General features: G+C 42.6%; 1 protein-coding gene across 9 annotated transcripts in view; it reads right to left on the bottom strand.

The window, feature by feature from the left end:
- Positions 1-23,160, bottom strand: part of ADGRA1 (adhesion G protein-coupled receptor A1) — a 1,508,265-nt gene that overhangs the window by 726,988 nt on the left and 758,117 nt on the right. The window lies entirely within an intron of this gene.

Here is a 23,160-nt window from a genome sequence, read left to right on the forward strand (position 1 = left end):
GATAAAAAATTAGGTCTACAGCTTTTCTGGAAAGTGATATTTTGACTGCTGTCGGCAACATTTCCTTCTGTTTGAACAGTTGAAAAGTTTTGAATTCACCGCCTGAAATCAGAGATATACCACATTATTTGGACCATAAAACGCATGTTTTAACCATTTCAGGCCGCGGGTATTTTTCACCTTATGGACGAGAGGAATTTTCACCTGTCAGCGCTTCTCCCTTTCATTCCCCAATAACTTTATCACTACTTATCATAGCAAAATGATCTATACCTAGTTTTTTCCGCCACCAATTAGGCTTTCTTTGCGTGGTAAATTATGCTAAGAATTATTTTATTCCAAATGCATTGTAATGGGAATAATAAGAAAAAAAAACGGAAAAAAATGCATTATTTTTCAGTTTTCACCCATTACAGTTTAAAAAAAATTAATGCTGCCATAATTAAAATTCACATATTTTATTTGTCCATTTGTCCTGGTTACTGCAACGTTAAAATTATACCCCTAGTGTAATGTATGGTGACAATATTTTATTTGGAAATAAAGGTGCATTTTTTCAGTTTTACATCCATCACTAATGTTTACTGATTGGGATGAAGTTCAATCCTGGGTTAGATCTTCTTTAAAGTGAACCTCAACTGAATAATAAAAAAAGGTTAACTTACCTGGTGCTTCACCTAGCCCCCTGCAGCCACCCTGTGCTGGGACAATCCGATCCTCTGGTCCCCCTGCACGGACCTGACCGCGTGCTTCCCCGGTCCTCCTGTCACCAAGAGTGTCCTGCATGTGCGCAGTACGGGAGCGTGATTGAGGAAGCACCGGATCAGAGCCACACAGGCACAGTGGCCATCAACTGGCTCAGTCACCAAAATGGAAACAGAGTTGTTGCGAGGGACCGGAGAATGGGTTTGTCCTGGTGCAAGCACAGGGGTGGCTGCAGGGAGCTAGTAGCCCAAGGTAAGTTAAACTTTTTTTTTTAATTCAGTTTACGTTTCCTTTAAAGAGAGTCTGAAGCCACTATAAATATATATATTTTTACCTGTTATTTAGGTTAAGGAATATGGCCAGTGCTAAAACGCTGCATCCCCAAAGGAAGAACAAAGGTTTTATACCCCCCAAATCCTGATGCAAAAATCCATGACTTTCAAAGTCGTGGATTTTGCTGCCCGGGGAGGCAGAGCTTTCTGAGGTAGCTCTGCCTCCATTAGCATCAATCACTGCTGATCAACGCCTCTCCCCACCCCTCTCAGTGAAAGAACACAGAGGGGCGGGGAGAGGTGGCGATCAGTGGGGATAAACGTAAGTAGAGGCAGAGCTACAGCAGAAAGCTCTGCCTCTACCAGAAAGCGCACCATGGTTTTTGCCCCTGGAATGCAGCGTTTTAGCACTGGCCACATTCCGTATCCTGAAGAACAAGTAAAAGCAAGTTTTTAAAATGGTTTCAGACTCTCTTTAAGACCTGCTTCAGTGGAAAATCTCACCTATTTATATTTCAACTATTTCTTTTTAGCATATCATATTTATGCACCTCTTACACAAATACACAGTATAATTTTAAAACAGCTGGGTTGTTTATTCCCCAGATTCACACTATGCCAACCATTCAGCACCAATGAAATATTAAACACATGGCTAAGTGAGCTTCTTCAGTTCACAGTTGAGAGGAATCGGCACAGATGAGGAGACTCTGTACTTTATTCTTTCTTGTAACTTGAAACACAACTTTTTTTAATCCGTTGATGGAACCTTTATATCCACCATAATGCTTTGCATTTGATTGAAATCAATTAAAGTAATTGGATGTATAAAATAACTTTGACATACCCCATAAACCACCACAAATACCTATAAAAATCATTTCCACAATCCAATAGATCTACATAAATAACGCAAATTATCAGCACAAAGAAATGTGATGAAATGAGAATATTTCTTTTAAAGTGGCAGACAATAACGGATTATGAAGCATTTACAGCGCGATAAAAGTGGAAACCCGCAAAGTGCGCTTAATGCATTGTTTATTGACTGGAGGGACAACTCTTATTAACTGTCCTTTTTCATACAGTATACAAGAGGAAAATCTAGCCAAAACAGTTTTATAGCTGGTTTACATTTTTTGCTTTCGATGATAAATTATGTGAATAGGCTTCTTCTCTTTACAAAATTACTCTGAGGCCACTTTCATGCTAACACGTTGTATTGGAAAATATACAAGTAGTCCCCGACTTACCAAGAATCCACCAAAATAAACGCCTGTCGATCCGCTGAGATGATGTCACAAAGTCGGGGACTACCTCTCACCTTTTCCATGACAGTGTAATGTTTGATTGTGCTGCCCGGAAAGCTGCGCGATCCATGCCAATCACGATGTCCTCTCTCCCTTCACTGTTCCCCTGGCGGCTTCTTTTGCAACATGTAATGGTGCAATCAGGAGGAGCCGCCACTAGGGGGGCTCCTCCTGATTGCGTCTTTATGTGACGCAAGAGAAGACGCCGGAGGGAACGGACTGTTCCGAACAGTGAAGGGAGAGAGGACATCGCTGATTGACGTGGATCGCACAGCTTCCCGGGCAGCGTGATCAGATGTTACACCGTCGTGGAACAGGTGAGACGTTGCTGGTGTGGCTTCCGCTGCGCCTCTACTCTGCTGGGGGCACAAGAGACACAGCAAAGAGGTACAGCTGGACATAGGAGGCACAAGGGGAGCAAAAAAGGCACAGGGGGGATATAAGGTGGCACAAGTGAGACACAAGGAGGCACAATGGAGACACGGTGACACAAGTGAGACACAAGGTGGCACAATAGAGACACAAGGTGGCACAAGAGAGACACAAGGTGGCACAAGGGAGACACAAGGTGGCACAAGGGAGACACAAGGTGGCACAAGGGAGACAAGGTGGCACAAGGGAGACAAGGTGGCACAAGTGAGACACAAGGTGGCACAAGGGAGACACAAGGAGGCACAATGGAGGCACAAGGTGGCACAAGGGAGACACAAGGAGGCACAAGGGAGACACAAGGAGGCACAATGGAGACACAATGTGACAGTGACACAAGTGAGACAAAGTATCACAAGGAGGCTCAGTAGAGACACAAGGTGGCACACAGGAGACATGGTGACACAAAAAAGACACAAGGGGAAAAAAAAGGAGGTACAAGGGAGACCAAGGAGATACAGAGGGGGACAGAGATGACACAGAGGAGCACACTGGAGGCACAAGGGACAGAGATGGCAGTGTTCCAACTTAAAAACGGACTCAGGTTAAAAACAAACCTACAGTCCCTATCCCGTTTGTTAACCGGGGACTACCTGTAATCGTATAGAAAAATGTTATTGTAATGATATGTTCACATTGGTGCATTAGCAGTACAATGAAATTCGTGTGTGAAGCATGCTGTGGATTACTGGACGTGCGGGTTTATAATAGCAGTGAAGCATGCTTTTCATGTACTGTATGCTTCTGTTCTGCACCCTAACATATCCCAGTTGATCCAGAGGACAGCAAAAACAAGGCTTGGTCCAATTAACCTTGAGGCTGGTTTTATACTAGAGGCAAGCGTTGCGGTGCAATGCTCTGTCCCCTCGCATCCCACCACCAAAAAATAGATTCATATGACACGGCAGTAGAGTGCACCAAAAGGATCATGTGCATAGCGTCCCTGGATCATCTCCGCTCTGAATTACTTGATAATTATAGCTGTGCATGCCCTTAAATGCTAAGAAAGCATCCATGCCTCCTTGGTTGCAATGCAAAGTTCAAGCATGAAATTAGCCTTAGAACCCTTTCACACTATATGAACTTGTATTTTTTTTAATTAAAAATACACACTACATTGACTTTAAAGAGACTCTGTAATAAAAATGTCATCCTGTTTTCTACCATCCTACAAGTTCCTAAACCTATTCTAATGTGCTCTGGCTTACTGCAGCACTTTCTACTATCACCGTCTCTGTAATAAATCAATGTATCTTTCCCCTGTCGGACTTGTCGCCCTGTGTCTGGAAGGCTGCCAACTCTTCAGTGTGATTTCCCCCCCCCCCCCAGGCCCCTCTATGCACACGCCCGTGTGTGTGTTATTTACATAAGCCAGCAGCGTCTCTGCTCTCTGATATCAGTGAGAGAAGAGAGCTGTGTAAAAATATTCCTCTGTAGGCTGTGAAAGGAGCTGGCTGACACATACTGAGGAATTACAGACACTGGCAGAGCTGTCTGCAGGAAGAAACAATCAGCCTCACAGCCTGTCACTCTTCAGTGCATGAGAGCTGCAGGGGACAGAAGGTAAACACACAAATGATCTTTTGAGATTCAGAAGGAAGGCTGTATACAGCCTGCTTGTGTATGGATGTATTTTCTATGTGTGGACATACTGTACATTCCTGTTTTGGTGGCCATTTTGTTTGTTTATAAACAAACTTTTTAAAACCGTTTTTGACTACTTTTAATGCGGCGAGGAGCGGCGAAGTTGTGACAGAAGGAAATAGGAGATGTCCCCTATCGCACTGGTATGTTTACTTTTGTGCAATTTTAACAATACAGATTCGGTTTAACAGTGCCATTCACACCTATGCATTCCTGAAGAGAAGTATTCCCACTGATCTGTTAAGACAGGAGCAGAACGCTCCCGCCTATGAGAGTGCAAAGGGGCCACACACGGCCCCGGGCATGTGCAGTGCAGCCCGACTAGCGGGACAAAAGCCTTCCTAATGGGGAGGTGTGAAGGCTTTAGTCGCATCAGTCGGGCTGCACTTCACATGGGTGGCCCGGCCCACCAAGTACATGGGGCTAGAAGAAGCCCAAGGTAAGTATACATTATTTTGTTTAACTCATCTCAGGTATACTTTAAAAGGGCCAGAGTATGTCATCCCCAATCAGTTAAAGCCAAACAAAAAAATTAAAATACAAAAATAAAATTAAACACACAGAAGGGTTAGTGCCACAGGTACAGCATTGCTCTGCATGTCTTTCTTGTCCCCATTGTCATTTTTTGTACTAAAATGTGTTTGCAGCCTCCCTTTTCCAGAACACCTGTCTCTGACATACTGGAGATCTGACTGGGGCACTTCCTCTGCTTACCATTGGTTAGAACTTATATCCACTATCACTAAGCAGTATTTGGACCAAGTATTACTGAAGCAGGAGTCAGAGCTTCAAGATGAGTTAACTACCTATTCAGTAAGGAGTCCTTGGGCAAGACTTCCTAACACTGCAGAGTGGCCCCTTGAGCAAATCCTTAATGGCTGCAGTTCTTGAGCGCTTTGAGTCCAACAGGAGAAAAGTAACACATGTTAGGATTATTATTAAGATGTCAGACAGGCACAAGGGAGGGTAGGAGGGGCAGCTACACTACTGCTGTAGGAATAAATGCCAACGGGAGCTGAACTAGCGAATACTAACCCTGCTGCTGTCCGTTTTATTTATTGTAGTCTTTAGGGGGTTTTAGAACCAGTCATCAATATCACCAGTGTTTATTTTGCATTCATCTTTCTCATCATTATGACTCTCTGTCTGTAATAACGAGCATTCTCAGACTGCTGCAAATTAGCGATTACAGACGTAGCGGAGTATGCTTAATAACTTAGGTTGTTGCCCATAATGACATGTTTTGGGTGAAGTGTGATGACTTTGGATGGGCCGTGGGTTAGGGCGTTAATTGGAAACGAGTGCCCCTAAACAATTATTGTTAACTACCTTTCAGACATTCTGCACCATTCATTATCTCTTTGTGCGGGTAGAACCAGACAAGCTCTCCTTATTATGTAATACTTCGCTCCGAGGGACACATGTAGGTTTAGTACTGAGGTTCTGGCACGATTCAATTCATAAACACAATGCTGCTTTTTCATTATCCTCTAGTAAATGTGAAAAAAATGTAAAAATAAATGAATTAGCCGAGCTGCATCAAAATATGAAGGATGGGATAATGACCCATTTGGCTCCCTGGAATATTGTCACAGAAACATCTCACAGTCGCAGCACAAATAACTTTCTAGCGGTAATGGAAAAAAAAAACTGAATATTTGCACATTAGATATTCATTTAAGCCAAAACAGGTTTATTTTTTTTATTTTTTTTCTGTGTCTCAAAATCTTTCCAGCAGGAATGCATACAGCAGTGTACACTTGGCAAAACTACTTACCATTTCCCGATTCCAATGAAACAAAGGTTGGTGTCCTGCTTCCTGTCACTTGTAGTGACATCACAGGAAGTGATGAAAAGGACTCCAATGGGAATATAGAACAAACATTTAAACACGGTACCCTACTTACAAAACAGGTTCTGATCCTGCAAGATTTTTTTTTAAGTTGAATATCTGAAATGAGGCAGGGAAAAGCTTTTCCAACATTTTTTTAAGAGCAGAATTTGAAAAATTCTGAAAAAAAAGAGCGTCTAGATTAGTTTAGGGACACCCTGGAAATCTGTGAGACTAATGCTACGTACACACATGTGACAACGATCGTTCGTTGTGAACGATGAACGAACTTTTAATTGACGAAAGAACGACCTAAGTAAAGTTAGTTTTTAAAGGATACCACAACTGAAATGTGACATAATGAGATAGACATGTATATGTACAGTGCCTAGAACACAGATAACTGTGCTGTGTTCCTTTTTTTCTTTCTCTGCCTGAAAGAGTTAAATATCAGGTATGTAAGTGGCTGACTCAGTCCTGACTTAGACAGGAAGTGACTACAGTGTGACCCTCACTGATAAGAAATTCCCCTTTTTTACCTCTTTCTTGCTCTCAGAAGCCATTTTCTGCTAGGAAAGTGTTTTATAGTTGGAATTTCTTATCAGTGAGGGTCACACTGTAGTCACTTCCTGTCTGAGTCAGGACTGAGTCAGCCACTTGAATACCTTATATTTAACTCTTTCAAGCAGAAAAATAAAAAAAGGAACACAGCATAGTTATCTGTGTGCTAGGCACTGTACATACACATGTCTATCTCATTATGTCACATTTTAGTTGGGGTATCCTTTAAGGCTGGTTTCACAGTGGGACGTTAAAGTCCCACGTTACAGCAGCCAGTAACGCAGCCTAACTCACAGCACTGTAAAATCAATGGGCTGTTCACAGTGCAGACGTTGCGTTACATAGTAACGCAGCACGTTTAAACAAAGTGCTGCATACTGTACGTTATACTGGGCTAAGCCACGTTAGACTGTTTGCACATGCTCAGTAATGTTGGAGGAGGAGGTCTCTCCTCCTCCTCCGCAGCCAGCCACATGGCTAATTAATATTCACTGCACTGTGGTGACTCATGGTGGAACTGAAGTGTTGTCCGGATCATGAACGAATTGTTCATTTGATGTGGATCTTTTTTGGAAGTCGAATCATCCGGATCATCACAATGAAAGATTCAGTTCACAGTGGATGTCTGTCTGGAAGAAACAGGAACATACAGAATGTACAGTGCAGGGAAAGTCTTGTCCTGCTAGTCATTTTACCCAGTCTGCTTCCCTAGTAAAATGATTCGGTTCAAAGATCCGGATCTTTTCAATTATCCGATTCAAATGATCCGAATCCTTAAAAAGATCCGGTCTTCCTATCACTAATCTGGAGCGGCTGCTTTGAGAGCTGCATAACGCAGCTCAATCTGACGTCCAACTTCAACACCACCATGCGTTGCGTTAGGGGAACGTTATGCGACCATAACGTCCCCTAAAACGCAACGTCTTGGTGTGAAAGTAGCCTAAAGGTGTGTAACAAACTGATCGTGAGAACGAATGTTACATCACATAAATCAACTATTGCGCTTGCGCATAAAAATGAAAAGTTCCATGGAGAAATAGCGAAATGCGCATGTCAAGCCTAGTACGAACTACCGTTTTCCAACTATGTACTACTTTTGCAAACGATCGTCGTTGAAAAAAATCCGCCAAGCTAGATCGTTCGTTTTTAACAATCTAGCTCGTCCGTCATTAGGCTTAATGGTCGTTGGCTGCTTTTTTTTTTAAACGATCGTTGTTTGAAATGATCGGGGAACGATCGTTTCAAACGACTATAGTCGCATAAGTGTACGAACCTTACAGGTGGCCATATACTGTACAATTAATGTTTTTAGTTTTTTTTGTTCAACCATCGAAATCTGATCATTTTTTTTCCGCTAAATAATCAGAAAAATAAAAAACAATATACCATACGCTTATGATTGATCTTTCCGAAAATATTAAATAGAAATTTCAGTTTTTTTTACTTTACTGATTTATCCAACACATCCGATTAGATTTTTATAGAAAAAAAACCTAAATAATCACGTGGTTTGTTTTTTTCCCCCCTCAATGGGAAAAACTGATTATTTTTCGATTTCCTCTCTATTCGATCACCTTGGTCGAACAAAAAGGAGAATCAAAAATTTTTATTGTACTGTGTATGGACATTTTTATACCAATTAGTCTCTTGGTTTTCCAGGGAGTAACTAAACTCATCTAGACGAAGGGCCCGTTTCCACTATCGCGAATTTGCATGCATTTGCCGCATACGAATTCGCATAGCCAATACAAGTGGATGGGACTGTTTGCACTTGTCAGGATTTCTAAACGTTTTTGTCTGCGTGAAAAATTTGCATGGCAGAGCCATCAGAATTTGCATACCGCTATGCGGGTGTACGCGAATTCGCATGAAATCAATGGTAAAGCACACAGGCACTGCCATGGTTAAATTCGCATACAGCGTCATTCACGCGAATTCGCAACCTCATGCGAAATTCGCATCAGCATGCAAATTTTTTACCGCGGCGATTCACACCGCACAAGTGGAAACGGGCCCTAGGGCCCGTTTCCACTTGTGCGGTGTGAATCGCCACAGTAAAAATTCGCATGCGGATGCAAATTTCGCATGAGGTTGTATCTGAATTTTCATGCGAATCCGCATGGATGACGATGTATGCGGATTTAACCATGTCAGTGCCTGTGTGCTTTTTCCATTGATTCCATGTGAATTCGCATGAAAATTCGCATACCAAAACCGCATGCAAATTCCCTATTAAATACATTGTATGTGATTCGCATAACGGTATGCAGTATGCGAATTCTGATGGGTCTGCCGTGCAGATTATTTCTGCAGAGAAAAACGCAAAGGAATCCTGACAAGTGATAACAGTCCCATCCACTTGTATTCTCGATAGTGGAAACGGGCCCTTAGACTTATATGGGGGTGAATGTTGTTAAAGTGGTAACGCTGCAGCTTTAGTGCTATTGTACACAGGCCTTTCACTTCTTTTCAAGTGTTATTTTAACATTTGTATTAACCCAGGTCCTCTGTACTTTCATCACATTGTATACATTCAAGTTGAGTTTAGTTATTAACTTTTACAGCCGAGTCATGAGATGATCTGAAATGTAAAAGACATATGGAGGCTGCCATATTTATTTGTTTTTAAACAATACCAGTTTGTTTCATTGTGCGTTAAAAAGTCAAAGCCTGATTTTAAAGGGCCAGGAATTAGGGTCTACCCCCATTTTACTAGTATTACCCACTATGCCAAGATATCCTAAATATACATGGAGTAAAATATAATAAAATGGTGAGCATCGCACTCATAATCAGGTATTATATACCTCCATCAAGCATCCCAGTACTTAAAATTAGCAGGACACAATGGTTGCAAAATGGGCACATTAAGGGCACTAATTGGGATGCCAAGTTTATCTTATGGCCATTTAGCAATAATTGCAGAATCACAGAGCTCATGAATCTGTAATTATAAAATAAAAAAAAGCATAACCAAACAAATGTGTCCTAGTTCTGCCATAAAGGAAAACATGACTTGTACCGCAGAGGTTAACATTTGAACCAGGAGGCCTGAAAAGAGTGTTATTAGTGCTTGTGACAACGCAAAGCCCTAACAGAGAGGCCACAGGGCGGGAAGTGTTCTCAGTTGGTGCTGTGGGGAGTTTGTTGTCAGAACGATTTTGGAAGTTTGCAAATTAAAGGTTACGCGTAGAGTCAGGCATGGATAAGTGAGGTTATCAAATGCTTCTCAGTACAGCAGGCTCAGGGCTTTGGCACTGCAAAAACTGAAATTAGAATCAAGAATTAAAAGGGTATTTAATGGAAAGTAAATTAAAAAAAAAATTATGGTTCATTTATTAAAGGAACACAATCGCAAAATGTAAAATACATGTAAAACACAGATAAGAAGTATGTTTCTTCCAGAGTAAAATGAGCCATAAATTACTTTTCTGATATGTTGCTGTCACTTACAGAGGGTGGTAGAAATCAGACAGAACTGACAGGTTTTGGACTAGTCCATCTCTTCATGCGGCATTCTCAGCATGGCCTTTATTATTATTTTTTATAAAGACACTCCCTGAAAAGGATTTATACAAAGATGCTGGCCAGCCTTCTTGTTTGCTGCACACTGTTTTTGCAGTTGGACGTAGCAAGTGCCATTCACTAAGTGCTTTTAAAAATAAAGAAACCTCTGAGAACCACGCATGAGGAGACAGACTAGTCCAAAACGTGTCAGCTATGCCATATTTTTACTACCTACTGTAAGTGACAGTAACATAGGAGAAAGTAATGTATAGCTCATTTAGAGCTGATGTTCACATCTATCTAAATATTAGTATTGAAATGTATTTAGTTGACGCTACTCTTTATCCCTATCTTTTAAATTGATATATTTCTTATTTTCAAATGTTAATATGTAGGACAAATACTTATGTTAGGAAAGGCCAAATTTGAATGTTTAACCACCTGAGCGGTATGGACGAGCTCATCTCGTCCACACCGCCGCAGGGGATCGCAGGGCCCCGGGTGGGCTTTTTAAAAAATAAAAACGGTCTCAGATCATGTAGCTAGCACTTGGCTAGCTACATGTTGCCCCCAATAGCCGCCGACACCCTCTGATCCCCCCCGATCATCGCCCTGATACATACCTCCCCCCGAAACCTGCGATGGTGCAGCCTCTCCAATAGCCTCCAGGCTTCGCTATGGGGAGGATCGGGACTGCGCATGATGTCATGACGTTGATGACGTCATGTCCGATCGTCATCATAGCAACGACAAAAGCTTTTCGTGGAAGTTGCGGTTCTCACTGGATCGTGGCTAGGTAAATATAGCCGTCAGCGATCAGGGGGGGGGGGGGGTATCAGGGACTTGGGCAGGGTCGGACTGGGACACAGTAGTACAGTTTTTTCCCTCGGTGGGCCCCGCCTCCAGGTCTCTGGTGGGCCCCCTCCTTGTCCGACAGAGCTCTAATTGCTGCATGCAGCACAAAAATTCTCTTCTCAGTGCTGTAATCACTCATGCTGAGAGCAGTGGCATAGCTAAGGTGCTGTGGGCCCCGATGCAAGTTTTACATTGAGGACTCCCAAGCACTCTATACATAACAACTGATACGACACACCAAAACCTGCCAATGGCAACTACAGTGTCAGAGGTGCAAGAAGGGGATGGGAAATAGCTTGTTAATGATTACCACTGTTTAAAGTATCTATAGAAGTGATTATTATGAGCACAGGACCAATAGAGAGGTAATACTGTAGTTGAAGGAGGGCCCTTCGGGGCCCCTTTGGCCCAAGGGCCCCGATGCAGTTGCAACCTCTGTAACCTCTGCGGTCGCAACCTCTGCAAAGTAGGACATTACTTTATACTGAAGGAGTGGACTCTATGCAAAGTTTTGCTGGGCAGCAGTGTCTCTGAATTACAATGCTGCTAAGATCATGTACATTTGGCCCTGTCCATAATACATCATGACCACGCCCACCTTTCGGTGCATGGTCACGCCCTTTTTTCACTGCAATCATGGGATGTGTGGGCCCCAGGTTGAAATTTCTTTGGTGGGCCCCCAGTGTCCCAGTCCGACCCTGGGGCACATGTGTAGCTAGCCTAGTGCTAGCTACACTATATTAAACAAAATTGAAACAGAAATTTCCCTCCAGTGGACGCATGGCCACAAAAAATGAACGCCAGGGAGGTTAAACTAGGTTTATGAAATCTTTGCGATATGCATAACTAGGGGTGTGGCTGGGTGTGATTAGAGGTGTGGCAGTGGCGTCTTACTCTGTCCCTCCATCTAATCTCAAAATGTTCTTCAGATGACAAACAAAAGTGGCACCCTGACACGCAAGAGAAGCAGTAAGGGCACATTTGTTTTTGTTTTGTTTAAGCGCCGGAGATTTTCAAAAACACCCTAAAAGCACTTGTGCAATGATTCCCTATGTGTTCACATATGAGTGCTTTGATTTTGCTGCACCAAACCACTGCCTCTACCATCTTCGGGGCAATTTGCAAAGCGCTTGAAAAAGCGCTTTGTATAGCGATTTCCCCAGCTTTATCAGGAATAAATACGTTCATTACCGGGTAGAAGCATTAGAGAGTTGTACCGTGTTAGCCATCAGTAAAAGCAAGGAGTTTCATTGCCGGGTGAAAGAGTTCAATTCCTGACTGGTGAAGTCAGGAAGTGAAAAAACGAATATCTCTGCAAGAGCACTTAGAAAAGCACTTTACAAAAAATAGGTGACTTAAAAAATATAGCACACAAAAAACCCTGGCGTCAGCGATTGCGATTTATGATGTGAACAAGGCCTCAAAGTTAGTAAAATCCTATTCTAAAATGAATAACAAAAGTTTGCTTTCTTAAAACAGAACACGAGAGGGTAGGAGGCGCCCTTGTAGGTACTTTGAGTCTAGTTTTGAAATTAGTGAGTGTGTTTATGCGTATACTATTAATCAATTTTCCCAGTTATTGGTTACGGTATATGGAAAGATCCTACCTTAATAAGTAGTCACTCACGTACCGTTGAGTAAAAACATGAATTTATTGTAGCACTTTAAAAATGACAACGTGTTTCGCGGTTACAACCGCTTCATCAGGTCGTGTTTCGTGCCTTAGGGATAGAAAAGAGATAGCAGGGCACTGAGACATGGGGACACTTTTAGTACATCGTAGACAAATATATCTAATAGAAGAAAAATATATCTAATAAAAGAAAAAGGAAATATACATCTAAAACATTCTTCTAAAAATTCTTATATTATAGACAGTAGTAAAATAATCATAGTAATGGGATGGTAATCTATACTCTGAGATTCCCCTATTATACACCCAGATATAGAGAGGTATAACATTAAAACATATTAATAACAATACGGGGTAGGAAATGTGTATATATATTGTACACGTGTTCAGTATATTAGTTCTCTTGCATTAATCAAGTTCCATGTATGAGCCCCATGTAAGTGTCTCTGTAGCCTTATATTGGGGGGGCAACACTAACGGTCTGCATCAACTCTGTTGTATAGTGTCTAGCCTAAATGGAGTTTGAATGGCTCCAGTTTACTGAGAGGGGTCACATGATAGAATACGTGTATCATGTACCCTGCCCTGTGTACTACCTCGCTTACAAGAGACAGCGGGTCTATTTGTGGAAGGCAGAGTGTAGAAGGGAGAGTGTATGTGCCCCAATGTGGAGCCGCTTACCTAGTTTGGGAGGTTTCCAGTCTCGGGCGCCTCATAAGCGCCAACGCTGCTGCTGCATAGGATTTAAATATGAGGAGCCCCGTATTTCCATATACGTCAGGCTGGAGGGGGCATGGCGGACGCTGTTGCCGCACCCCCCCCCCCCCCGTAGTGATAGTGTATGACACAGGTAGCGCGTATTCCTCATGGCGTGGTGGCGTGGGGGCGTGGAATATAGCATCATCTCGCTCATAGGCGTGATGACGCTATGCTCGAGGGGGGCGTAGGTCCAGTGTGGGGAGAGGGGCGTGGCGATATGTGTCACCACGCTGTTATGCGTGGTGACGCTTTGCAGATAGGGATGTTTACCCCTAAAGCGTCTAGTTTCCTAGGAGACGCCGGGGAAGTAGGACATTTTACTTGGCTCCTCAGTGTCGTCGGCCATTTTTATGTGGTCCGACATTGGATTGTGAAATTTTGCTTTCTGAGCGCATACAGAGAAGCAGATGGTACTTATGTGGCAGTAAATTCACAATAGTGTCTTTAGGCAAGGATTACCTCCAATATCAATCGTATAACTTTATAAGATTATATAAAAATTATATACAAGAGGGAAATAATATATATACAAAATATATATAAAAAAGAAAAAATGGACAACATAATAAGTAAGAGTAATACTGATAGTGAAATTGAGATGAACAACAAAGATAACGCAATTCTTTTTTGTGGATACAGATGTATATGCATAGTTATAGCAATTTATGAACCTCATGGTAACCACACAGACTTTTTGTGTAGGTGCTGGTGCATATATTCTCTTAGTTCATAATACTATTGTTTTCAGACTCTTCTCATCACCGTGAGTCATTAGTAGTAGAGTTAATTGTTCACTTTTGTACTACATGTTGGATGAGGGCGTACAGCCGGGTGTGGGCACGGGTACAGGGGACAATCTAAGCTACCTGTGTGTGCCCCTAGGGCTGCACCTCCTCATGGGGAGAAAACAGGGCTGAGTTGCCAACCCTGGTTTCTTTGGGGGTGCTCCCATTGGTTCCGTACTCCCTGTTCTGTTCTAGCAGTAGGGTGTTTTAGAGAGGTAGAGGGGGAAAGACTTCATAACTGGCGACCTGTTGGTGGGGTCTGTTAAATGTAAATTTCAGAGTTGGATTTTAGGATAAGTACTTATGCCAGTCTGTTCATAAATTATGTTCGAGACATATATTTAGTCCTTCAGGTTGTAGGGTATTCAATTTAAAGATCCAATACATTTCCCTACTCTTAAGTTTGCTTTTTCGATTTTTTGCTGATTCTGGGACTTGTTCAATGGGGCATATTTTAATCCCTTCTGTCTGTTGATTATGGAATAGTTTGAAATGCCTTGACAGTCCATGTTTCATAAAACCATTGGTGATGTTTCGTCTGTGTTGACCCCATCTTGTGCGGAATAGCTGGGTGGTCCGGCCCACATACTGTAGGCCGCAGGGGCAGGTGATTAGGTAGATCACATAGCTTGTGGAGCAGTCCATATTGTGTCTAATGGTGTGTGTTTCTCCAGTTATATTGGACTCAAATTCGGTGGCATTCGAGCTGATTGTTTTACAGCAGAGGCACCTTGGTTGTAGGCAGCATGTGATTCGTCCTTTATGCTTATTTGTTTTCTCTTCTGTGGGTCCTTGTTCTATTTCTCGGAGTGTGCTTGGTGACAGTCTGTTCTTGAGGGTCCTTGCCCTTCGAAAGATACACCTCGGTTTATTCGGTAAGTTAGTTTTTAGCATTGGGTCCCTCTGCAGTAGGGGCCAATGCTTCTTCAGGACATCAGTTATTGACTTGTGTTGATTCGAGTAACGAGTGATGAAGTTGACCTCTTTGTTTTCTTTTTTCGGTTGATTACTTGAGTCTTTGGTCTCCAACAGATTTTCTCTCGGTGTGTTCCTGGCTCTTTTTCTTGCTTCCAGTGTTAGTTTTTTTGGGAAACCCCTCTCCTCGAATTTCCTCGTCAATATTTTTGATTGGGCATCGAAGGTCTTCAGATCACTACAGTTTTTCCTAATTCTGAGGTACTGTCCGTATGGGATGTTTGTTCTCCAGGGTTTATAGTGGGAACTTCTGAAGTCTATGTATGAGTTAGCATCTACTTTCTTGAAGTGATTTTTTGATTTTATGATGTTTCTCTCGTGGTACAGTGTGAGGTCTAGATAGTCGATTGCTTCCTTATTATAGTTGTGTGTGAAGGAGATCCCCCAATCGTTGTTGTTCATATATTCGTTGAACTCCTTTATGGATTCACAATCTCCATTCCAAATAAGGATTAGGTCATCTATATACCTTTTATAGAGGACGATGTTAGATTTGAATGGGTTCTCTTGCGATAGTAGTAGTTCTTCCAGACGTCCCATCGTGAGATTTGCGTAGCTGGGTGCAAAATTTGCCCCCATAGCTGTTCCTCGTTTTTGCAGATAAATAGTTTCTTGGAATGTGAAGCTGTTATGGGTGAGTGTAAATGCAATGGCCTGGATCAGGAAATATTTTTGTTTGACAGGTAATTTTTCATCTTGGTTGAGATAGTGCCATACGGCTCCAAGGCCTATATGATGGTGAATATTTGTGTACAGAGCTGTGACATCTAAGGTTAACCAGTGGAACCCTTCAGACCATTTGATGTTCTTCACGAGATTAAGCAGATGTGTAGAGTCTTTAAGGTATGATGGAAGGTTTTTTACATACGGCTGCAGGTGCAGATCTATGAGTTCTGAGAGGTGGGATGTGATGGAGTCTATCCCTGCTATAATGGGGCGTCCTGGTGGGTTAGTGATTGATTTGTGTATTTTGGGGAGGTGGTAGAAATGTGCTTGTACGGGATCCGGTATCCACACATAGTCTCTTTCGGTCTTGGTGATTATATTTTCTTCCAGGGCCCACTTTAGTAGGGTCTGCAAGGCCTCTAAATGGTCTTGGGTTGGATTCTCTTGTAACACTTCATAATAGTCTCTATCATCCAAGATTTTCTTTGCTTCATAGATATAATCCTCCCTATTCATAATTACTATCCCCCCCCCTTTATCAGCAGCCTTGGTGACAATTTCTCTGTTGGCCTCCAATCCTTTGATGGCCTGTTCTTCCTTCCGAGTCAGGTTGGATTTCTTCTCTTTGGTCTCTAGGATCTTAAAATCGTCCATCACCTGTTTATAGAAGGCTTCTACGTATGGGCCTTTATGCGTAGTGGGATAAAATTTAGATGTTTTTTTTAAATCAGTGTAGACATATCTCTTTAGAGCCAGTTCTTTCTGATCTGCAGGTTCAATCTCTGTTTGTTCTTCTGAGTTGCTGATAGTAGAGCTAGTTATCCTATCTGTCGTTGTTCTCTGTTTCTGCAATGTTTCATTATAGAAATATCTTTTCAAGGTTAGTTTACGTATGAAGCTATTCAGATCCACGAACAGTTCATATAGTTTAGCTGGTTTTGATGGACAGAAGGAGAGTCCCTTAGATAGGACATCTTCTTCCGTGGTGTTAAGCTTATAGTTGGATAGATTAAATATGCTTTTTAGTTGGGTCTTTGGTGTCTCTTTAATTCCTAGATTGATTTTTTTCTGTTTGCCCTTTTTGCCGCCTCGTCTGCCTCTCTTCCTGGGCTTTGGGCCGGTCTCTTCTGTGCTCTTAATGGTGAGGACTGAGGAGATGGTCAGTGGTGCCAGGAGGCTCAGTGGGTCCATCATCCTTGGTTTCAGGGGTGGCGTCTCGCCCATTATCGTAGGAAGTTCTAAAAAAGACGAGGAAGAGGTGCCCCCAGTGGAGTATGATTCTGACCCACTTGTGGGTTCCTGACTAAGGTTGAAGAAGTCTTTGATGTGTCTCTCTTGCAGGTTTTTTTCCCCTTGTATTCTCCTTGGGAGTCTGGAGGTTCTTTGGCCTTTCTGTTTGTTCTTGGTTTCTCCTGTTGTTGACCGCTTCTCAGGTTTGGTCCTGTGTTCTTCATGTTTGTTGGTGCTTATTGGAGCTTCAGTTTCATCTACGGCATTTTCCTCGTGGACACTGAGTTCTAGGAGCTCTTTGGCAACTGGGGATGTGGTGGGGGATCCTGTAGTTGGGACGGATTCTTTCCTTGATCGAGTGGCCTGGGGAGTGCTGTAAATTTCTGAATCCTCGTCTGCCTCTATTTCCTCTAGTTCCGTTTGTTTGACTGTTGTGATTGCCTCAGTTTCTTGTTCTTTTCTTTCGAGTGGAGTTTCCTCCTCTCTAGCTTTTGACGTTTGGGCTCTTACTCTCCAATCTGATTCTTGATGTTTAATCCTTCGTATTGGATCCTTTGGGCCTGGTGTATGACGTATCGGTGTATGCTGCTGTTGGTTTTTCTCTCTCGGTCGTCCTCTTTGTATTGGCTTGTGCCATAGGCCGAATCTGTTGGTCTTCCGTGGTGATGGGGTCTGTGGGGGGTGATGGGATCCTTGTGTCGGCTCTTGTCTCCTATCGGTAAGTCTTGTTTCTTTATCAAGTAAAGGTTGTTCTAGGGCCACTTCCCTTCGTCTGTCTTTTCTGGTTATCTCCTCTGTGGGCAGAAACAGAGAACAACGACAGATAGGATAACTAGCTCTACTATCAGCAACTCAGAAGAACAAACAGAGATTGAACCTGCAGATCAGAAAGAACTGGCTCTAGAGAGATATGTCTACACTGATTTAAAAAAAACATCTAAATTTTATCCCACTACGCATAAAGGCCCATACGTAGAAGCCTTCTATAAACAGGTGATGGACGATTTTAAGATCCTAGAGACCAAAGAGAAGAAATCCAACCTGACTCGGAAGGAAGAACAGGCCATCAAAGGATTGGAGGCCAACAGAGAAATTGTCATCAAGGCTGCTGATAAAGGGGGGGGGATAGTAATTATGAATAGGGAGGATTATATCTATGAAGCAAAGAAAATCTTGGATGATAGAGACTATTATGAAGTGTTACAAGAGAATCCAACCCAAGACCATTTAGAGGCCTTGCAGACCCTACTAAAGTGGGCCCTGGAAGAAAATATAATCACCAAGACCGAAAGAGACTATGTGTGGATACCGGATCCCGTACAAGCACATTTCTACCACCTCCCCAAAATACACAAATCAATCACTAACCCACCAGGACGCCCCATTATAGCAGGGATAGACTCCATCACATCCCACCTCTCAGAACTCATAGATCTGCACCTGCAGCCGTATGTAAAAAACCTTCCATCATACCTTAAAGACTCTACACATCTGCTTAATCTCGTGAAGAACATCAAATGGTCTGAAGGGTTCCACTGGTTAACCTTAGATGTCACAGCTCTGTACACAAATATTCACCATCATATAGGCCTTGGAGCCGTATGGCACTATCTCAACCAAGATGAAAAATTACCTGTCAAACAAAAATATTTCCTGATCCAGGCCATTGCATTTACACTCACCCATAACAGCTTCACATTCCAAGAAACTATTTATCTGCAAAAACGAGGAACAGCTATGGGGGCAAATTTTGCACCCAGCTACGCAAATCTCACGATGGGACGTCTGGAAGAACTACTACTATCGCAAGAGAACCCATTCAAATCTAACATCGTCCTCTATAAAAGGTATATAGATGACCTAATCCTTATTTGGAATGGAGATTGTGAATCCATAAAGGAGTTCAACGAATATATGAACAACAACGATTGGGGGATCTCCTTCACACACAACTATAATAAGGAAGCAATCGACTATCTAGACCTCACACTGTACCACGAGAGAAACATCATAAAATCAAAAAATCACTTCAAGAAAGTAGATGCTAACTCATACATAGACTTCAGAAGTTCCCACTATAAACCCTGGAGAACAAACATCCCATACGGACAGTACCTCAGAATTAGGAAAAACTGTAGTGATCTGAAGACCTTCGATGCCCAATCAAAAATATTGACGAGGAAATTCTAGGAGAGGGGTTTCCCAAAAAAACTAACACTGCAAGCAAGAAAAAGAGCCAGGAACACACCGAGAGAAAATCTGTTGGAGACCAAAGACTCAAGTAATCAACCGAAAAAAGAAAACAAAGAGGTCAACTTCATCACTCGTTACTCGAATCAACACAAGTCAATAACTGATGTCCTGAAGAAGCATTGGCCCCTACTGCAGAGGGACCCAATGCTAAAAACTAACTTACCGAATAAACCGAGGTGTATCTTTCGAAGGGCAAGGACCCTCAAGAACAGACTGTCACCAAGCACACTCCGAGAAATAGAACAAGGACCCACAGAAGAGAAAACAAATAAGCATAAAGGACGAATCACATGCTGCCTACAACCAAGGTGCCTCTGCTGTAAAACAATCAGCTCGAATGCCACCGAATTTGAGTCCAATATAACTGGAGAAACACACACCATTAGACACAATATGGACTGCTCCACAAGCTATGTGATCTACCTAATCACCTGCCCCTGCGGCCTACAGTATGTGGGCCGGACCACCCAGCTATTCCGCACAAGATGGGGTCAACACAGACGAAACATCACCAATGGTTTTATGAAACATGGACTGTCAAGGCATTTCAAACTATTCCATAATCAACAGACAGAAGGGATTAAAATATGCCCCATTGAACAAGTCCCAGAATCAGCAAAAAATCGAAAAAGCAAACTTAAGAGTAGGGAAATGTATTGGATCTTTAAATTGAATACCCTACAACCTGAAGGACTAAATATATGTCTCGAACATAATTTATGAACAGACTGGCATAAGTACTTATCCTAAAATCCAACTCTGAAATTTACATTTAACAGACCCCACCAACAGGTCGCCAGTTATGAAGTCTTTCCCCCTCTACCTCTCTAAAACACCCTACTGCTAGAACAGAACAGGGAGTACGGAACCAATGGGAGCACCCCCAAAGAAACCAGGGTTGGCAACTCAGCCCTGTTTTCTCCCCATGAGGAGGTGCAGCCCTAGGGGCACGCACAGGTAGCTTAGATTGTCCCCTGTACCCGTGCCCACACCCGGCTGTACGCCCTCATCCAACATGTAGTACAAAAGTGAACAATTAACTCTACTACTAATGACTCACGGTGATGAGAAGAGTCTGAAAACAATAGTATTATGAACTAAGAGAATATATGCACCAGCACCTACACAAAAAGTCTGTGTGGTTACCATGAGGTTCATAAATTGCTATAACTATGCATATACATCTGTATCCACAAAAAAGAATTGCGTTATCTTTGTTGTTCATCTCAATTTCACTATCAGTATTACTCTTACTTATTATGTTGTCCATTTTTTCTTTTTTATATATATTTTGTATATATATTATCTCCCTCTTGTATATAATTTTTATATAATCTTATAAAGTTATACGATTGATATTGGAGGTAATCCTTGCCTAAAGACACTATTGTGAATTTACTGCCACATAAGTACCATCTGTCTCTGTATGCGCTCAGAAAGCAAAATTTCACAATCCAATGTCGGACCACATAAAAATGGCCGACGACACTGAGGAGCCAAGTAAAATGTCCTACTTCCCCGGCGTCTCCTAGGAAACTAGACGCTTTAGGGGTAAACATCCCTATCTGCAAAGCGTCACCACGCATAACAGCGTGGTGACACATATCGCCACGCCCCTCTCCCCACACTGGACCTACGCCCCCCTCGAGCATAGCGTCATCACGCCTATGAGCGAGATGATGCTATATTCCACGCCTCCCTCGCCACCACGCCATGAGGAATACGCGCTACCTGTGTCATACACTATCACTTCGGGGGGGGGGGTGCGGCAACAGCGTCCGCCACGCCCCCTCCAGCCTGACGTATACGGAAATACGGGGCTCCTCATATTTAAATCCTATGCAGTGGCAGCGTTGGCGCTTATGAGGCGCCCGAGACTGGAAACCTCCCAAACTAGGTAAGCGGCTCCACATTGGGGCACATACACTCTCCCTTCTACACTCTGCCTTCCACAAATAGACCCGCTGTCTCTTGTAAGCGAGGTAGTACACAGGGCAGGGTACATGATACACGTATTCTATCATGTGACCCCTCTCAGTAAACTGGAGCCATTCAAACTCCATTTAGGCTAGACACTATACAACAGAGTTGATGCAGACCGTTAGTGTTGCCCCCCCAATATAAGGCTACAGAGACACTTACATGGGGCTCATACATGGAACTTGATTAATGCAAGAGAACTAATATACTGAACACGTGTACAATATATATACACATTTCCTACCCCGTATTGTTATTAATATGTTTTAATGTTATACCTCTCTATATCTGGGCGTATAATAGGGGAATCTCAGAGTATAGATTACCATCCCATTACTATGATTATTTTACTACTGTCTATAATATAAGAATTTTTAGAAGAATGTTTTAGATGTATATTTCCTTTTTCTTTTATTAGATATATTTTTCTTCTATTAGATATATTTGTCTACGATGTACTAAAAGTGTCCCCATGTCTCAGTGCCCTGCTATCTCTTTTCTATCCCTAAGGCACGAAACACGACCTGATGAAGCGGTTGTAACCGCGAAACGCGTTGTCATTTTTAAAGTGCTACAATAAATTCACGTTTTTACTTAACGGTACGTGAGTGACTACTTATTAAGGTAGGATCTTTCCATATACCGTAACCAATAACTGGGAAAATTGATTAATAGTATACGCATAAACACACTCACTAATTTCAAAACTAGACTCAAAGTACCTCCAAGGGCGCCTCCTACCCTCTCGTGTTGTTCACTTCCCCTGGGATCAGGGGCCACCACCTTGGCAGGTGGTATTCTTTTAGAGGAGCTGCGACCGACGACACCTCGCCACAAGGCCGAGTGGGGACGGTACTTCCCCACACGCGTGACACAGCGGTTGCCTTATATGCAACCTAGCCTTGTGAGTATATATGATCTTTTATTTACTAAGAAAACCGGCTTGTGTGATACTACACCAGATTGGGCTCCCGGTGTCTTCCCGTCCCTCCCTTTTTCTATCCTTTCCAGCACACTTCTTAAAACAGAAAGAATTTGCGATAATTCAGGTTGGAGTGAGCTTGAGATGTCTCCCAGGGCATCACTGCTGAATATATGCAAATTAACCATTGTTACCCTTAGAGGCTAAAATGTAAATGGAAGGATTACAGGTTGTATTTAGACAGGATGATGGTCACTGTTGATGGCACACAGCTGATGAAAACTCAGAAGATAAATATTCTATGCAATTCAAAGCAGTGGCTGAATAATGTACTTGTTAAAGTTTTTGCCTTTTATTTCGATTGGTGAAGACGCACTCACTGGCATACCATCAATTCAAAAATGGCCAGGTGTGCAGAAGATCTGACCCCGGACATCACAGGATCGCAATGTCACAAGAAAAGCGTAATGATCCGCACCACCTTAAATAAAATCTGCATTTATTGTAAAAAGACATAGATGTTAAAAGGTAACACAACAGGGCAAGACAGTCCACTGTTTCGGGCTCCTGCCCATCCTCAATCAATTTGGGCAACTTGAGGATGGGCAGGAGCCCGGAAAAAGTTTTGCCTCTGACATGGGAGACCAGGGAACGAATCTTGGCAGTAAGCCAGCACCTATTCACAGGGCTGGTTCAAGCTACAGTGGGGCACCTTGGGGCAAAAATCATTTGGGAGACACCCGTGATGCCCCTCTTGCAACCAAATCATCCCCAGGGCCCCTGAGCCACCTCCCAGGCCCAATCCACCCCCCCACATCACATAATATCATTAGGTGTCTATAA

The sequence above is a fragment of the Hyperolius riggenbachi genome, chromosome 10 (genome assembly GCF_040937935.1).
Source record: "Hyperolius riggenbachi isolate aHypRig1 chromosome 10, aHypRig1.pri, whole genome shotgun sequence".
Lineage (NCBI taxonomy): Eukaryota > Metazoa > Chordata > Amphibia > Anura > Hyperoliidae > Hyperolius > Hyperolius riggenbachi.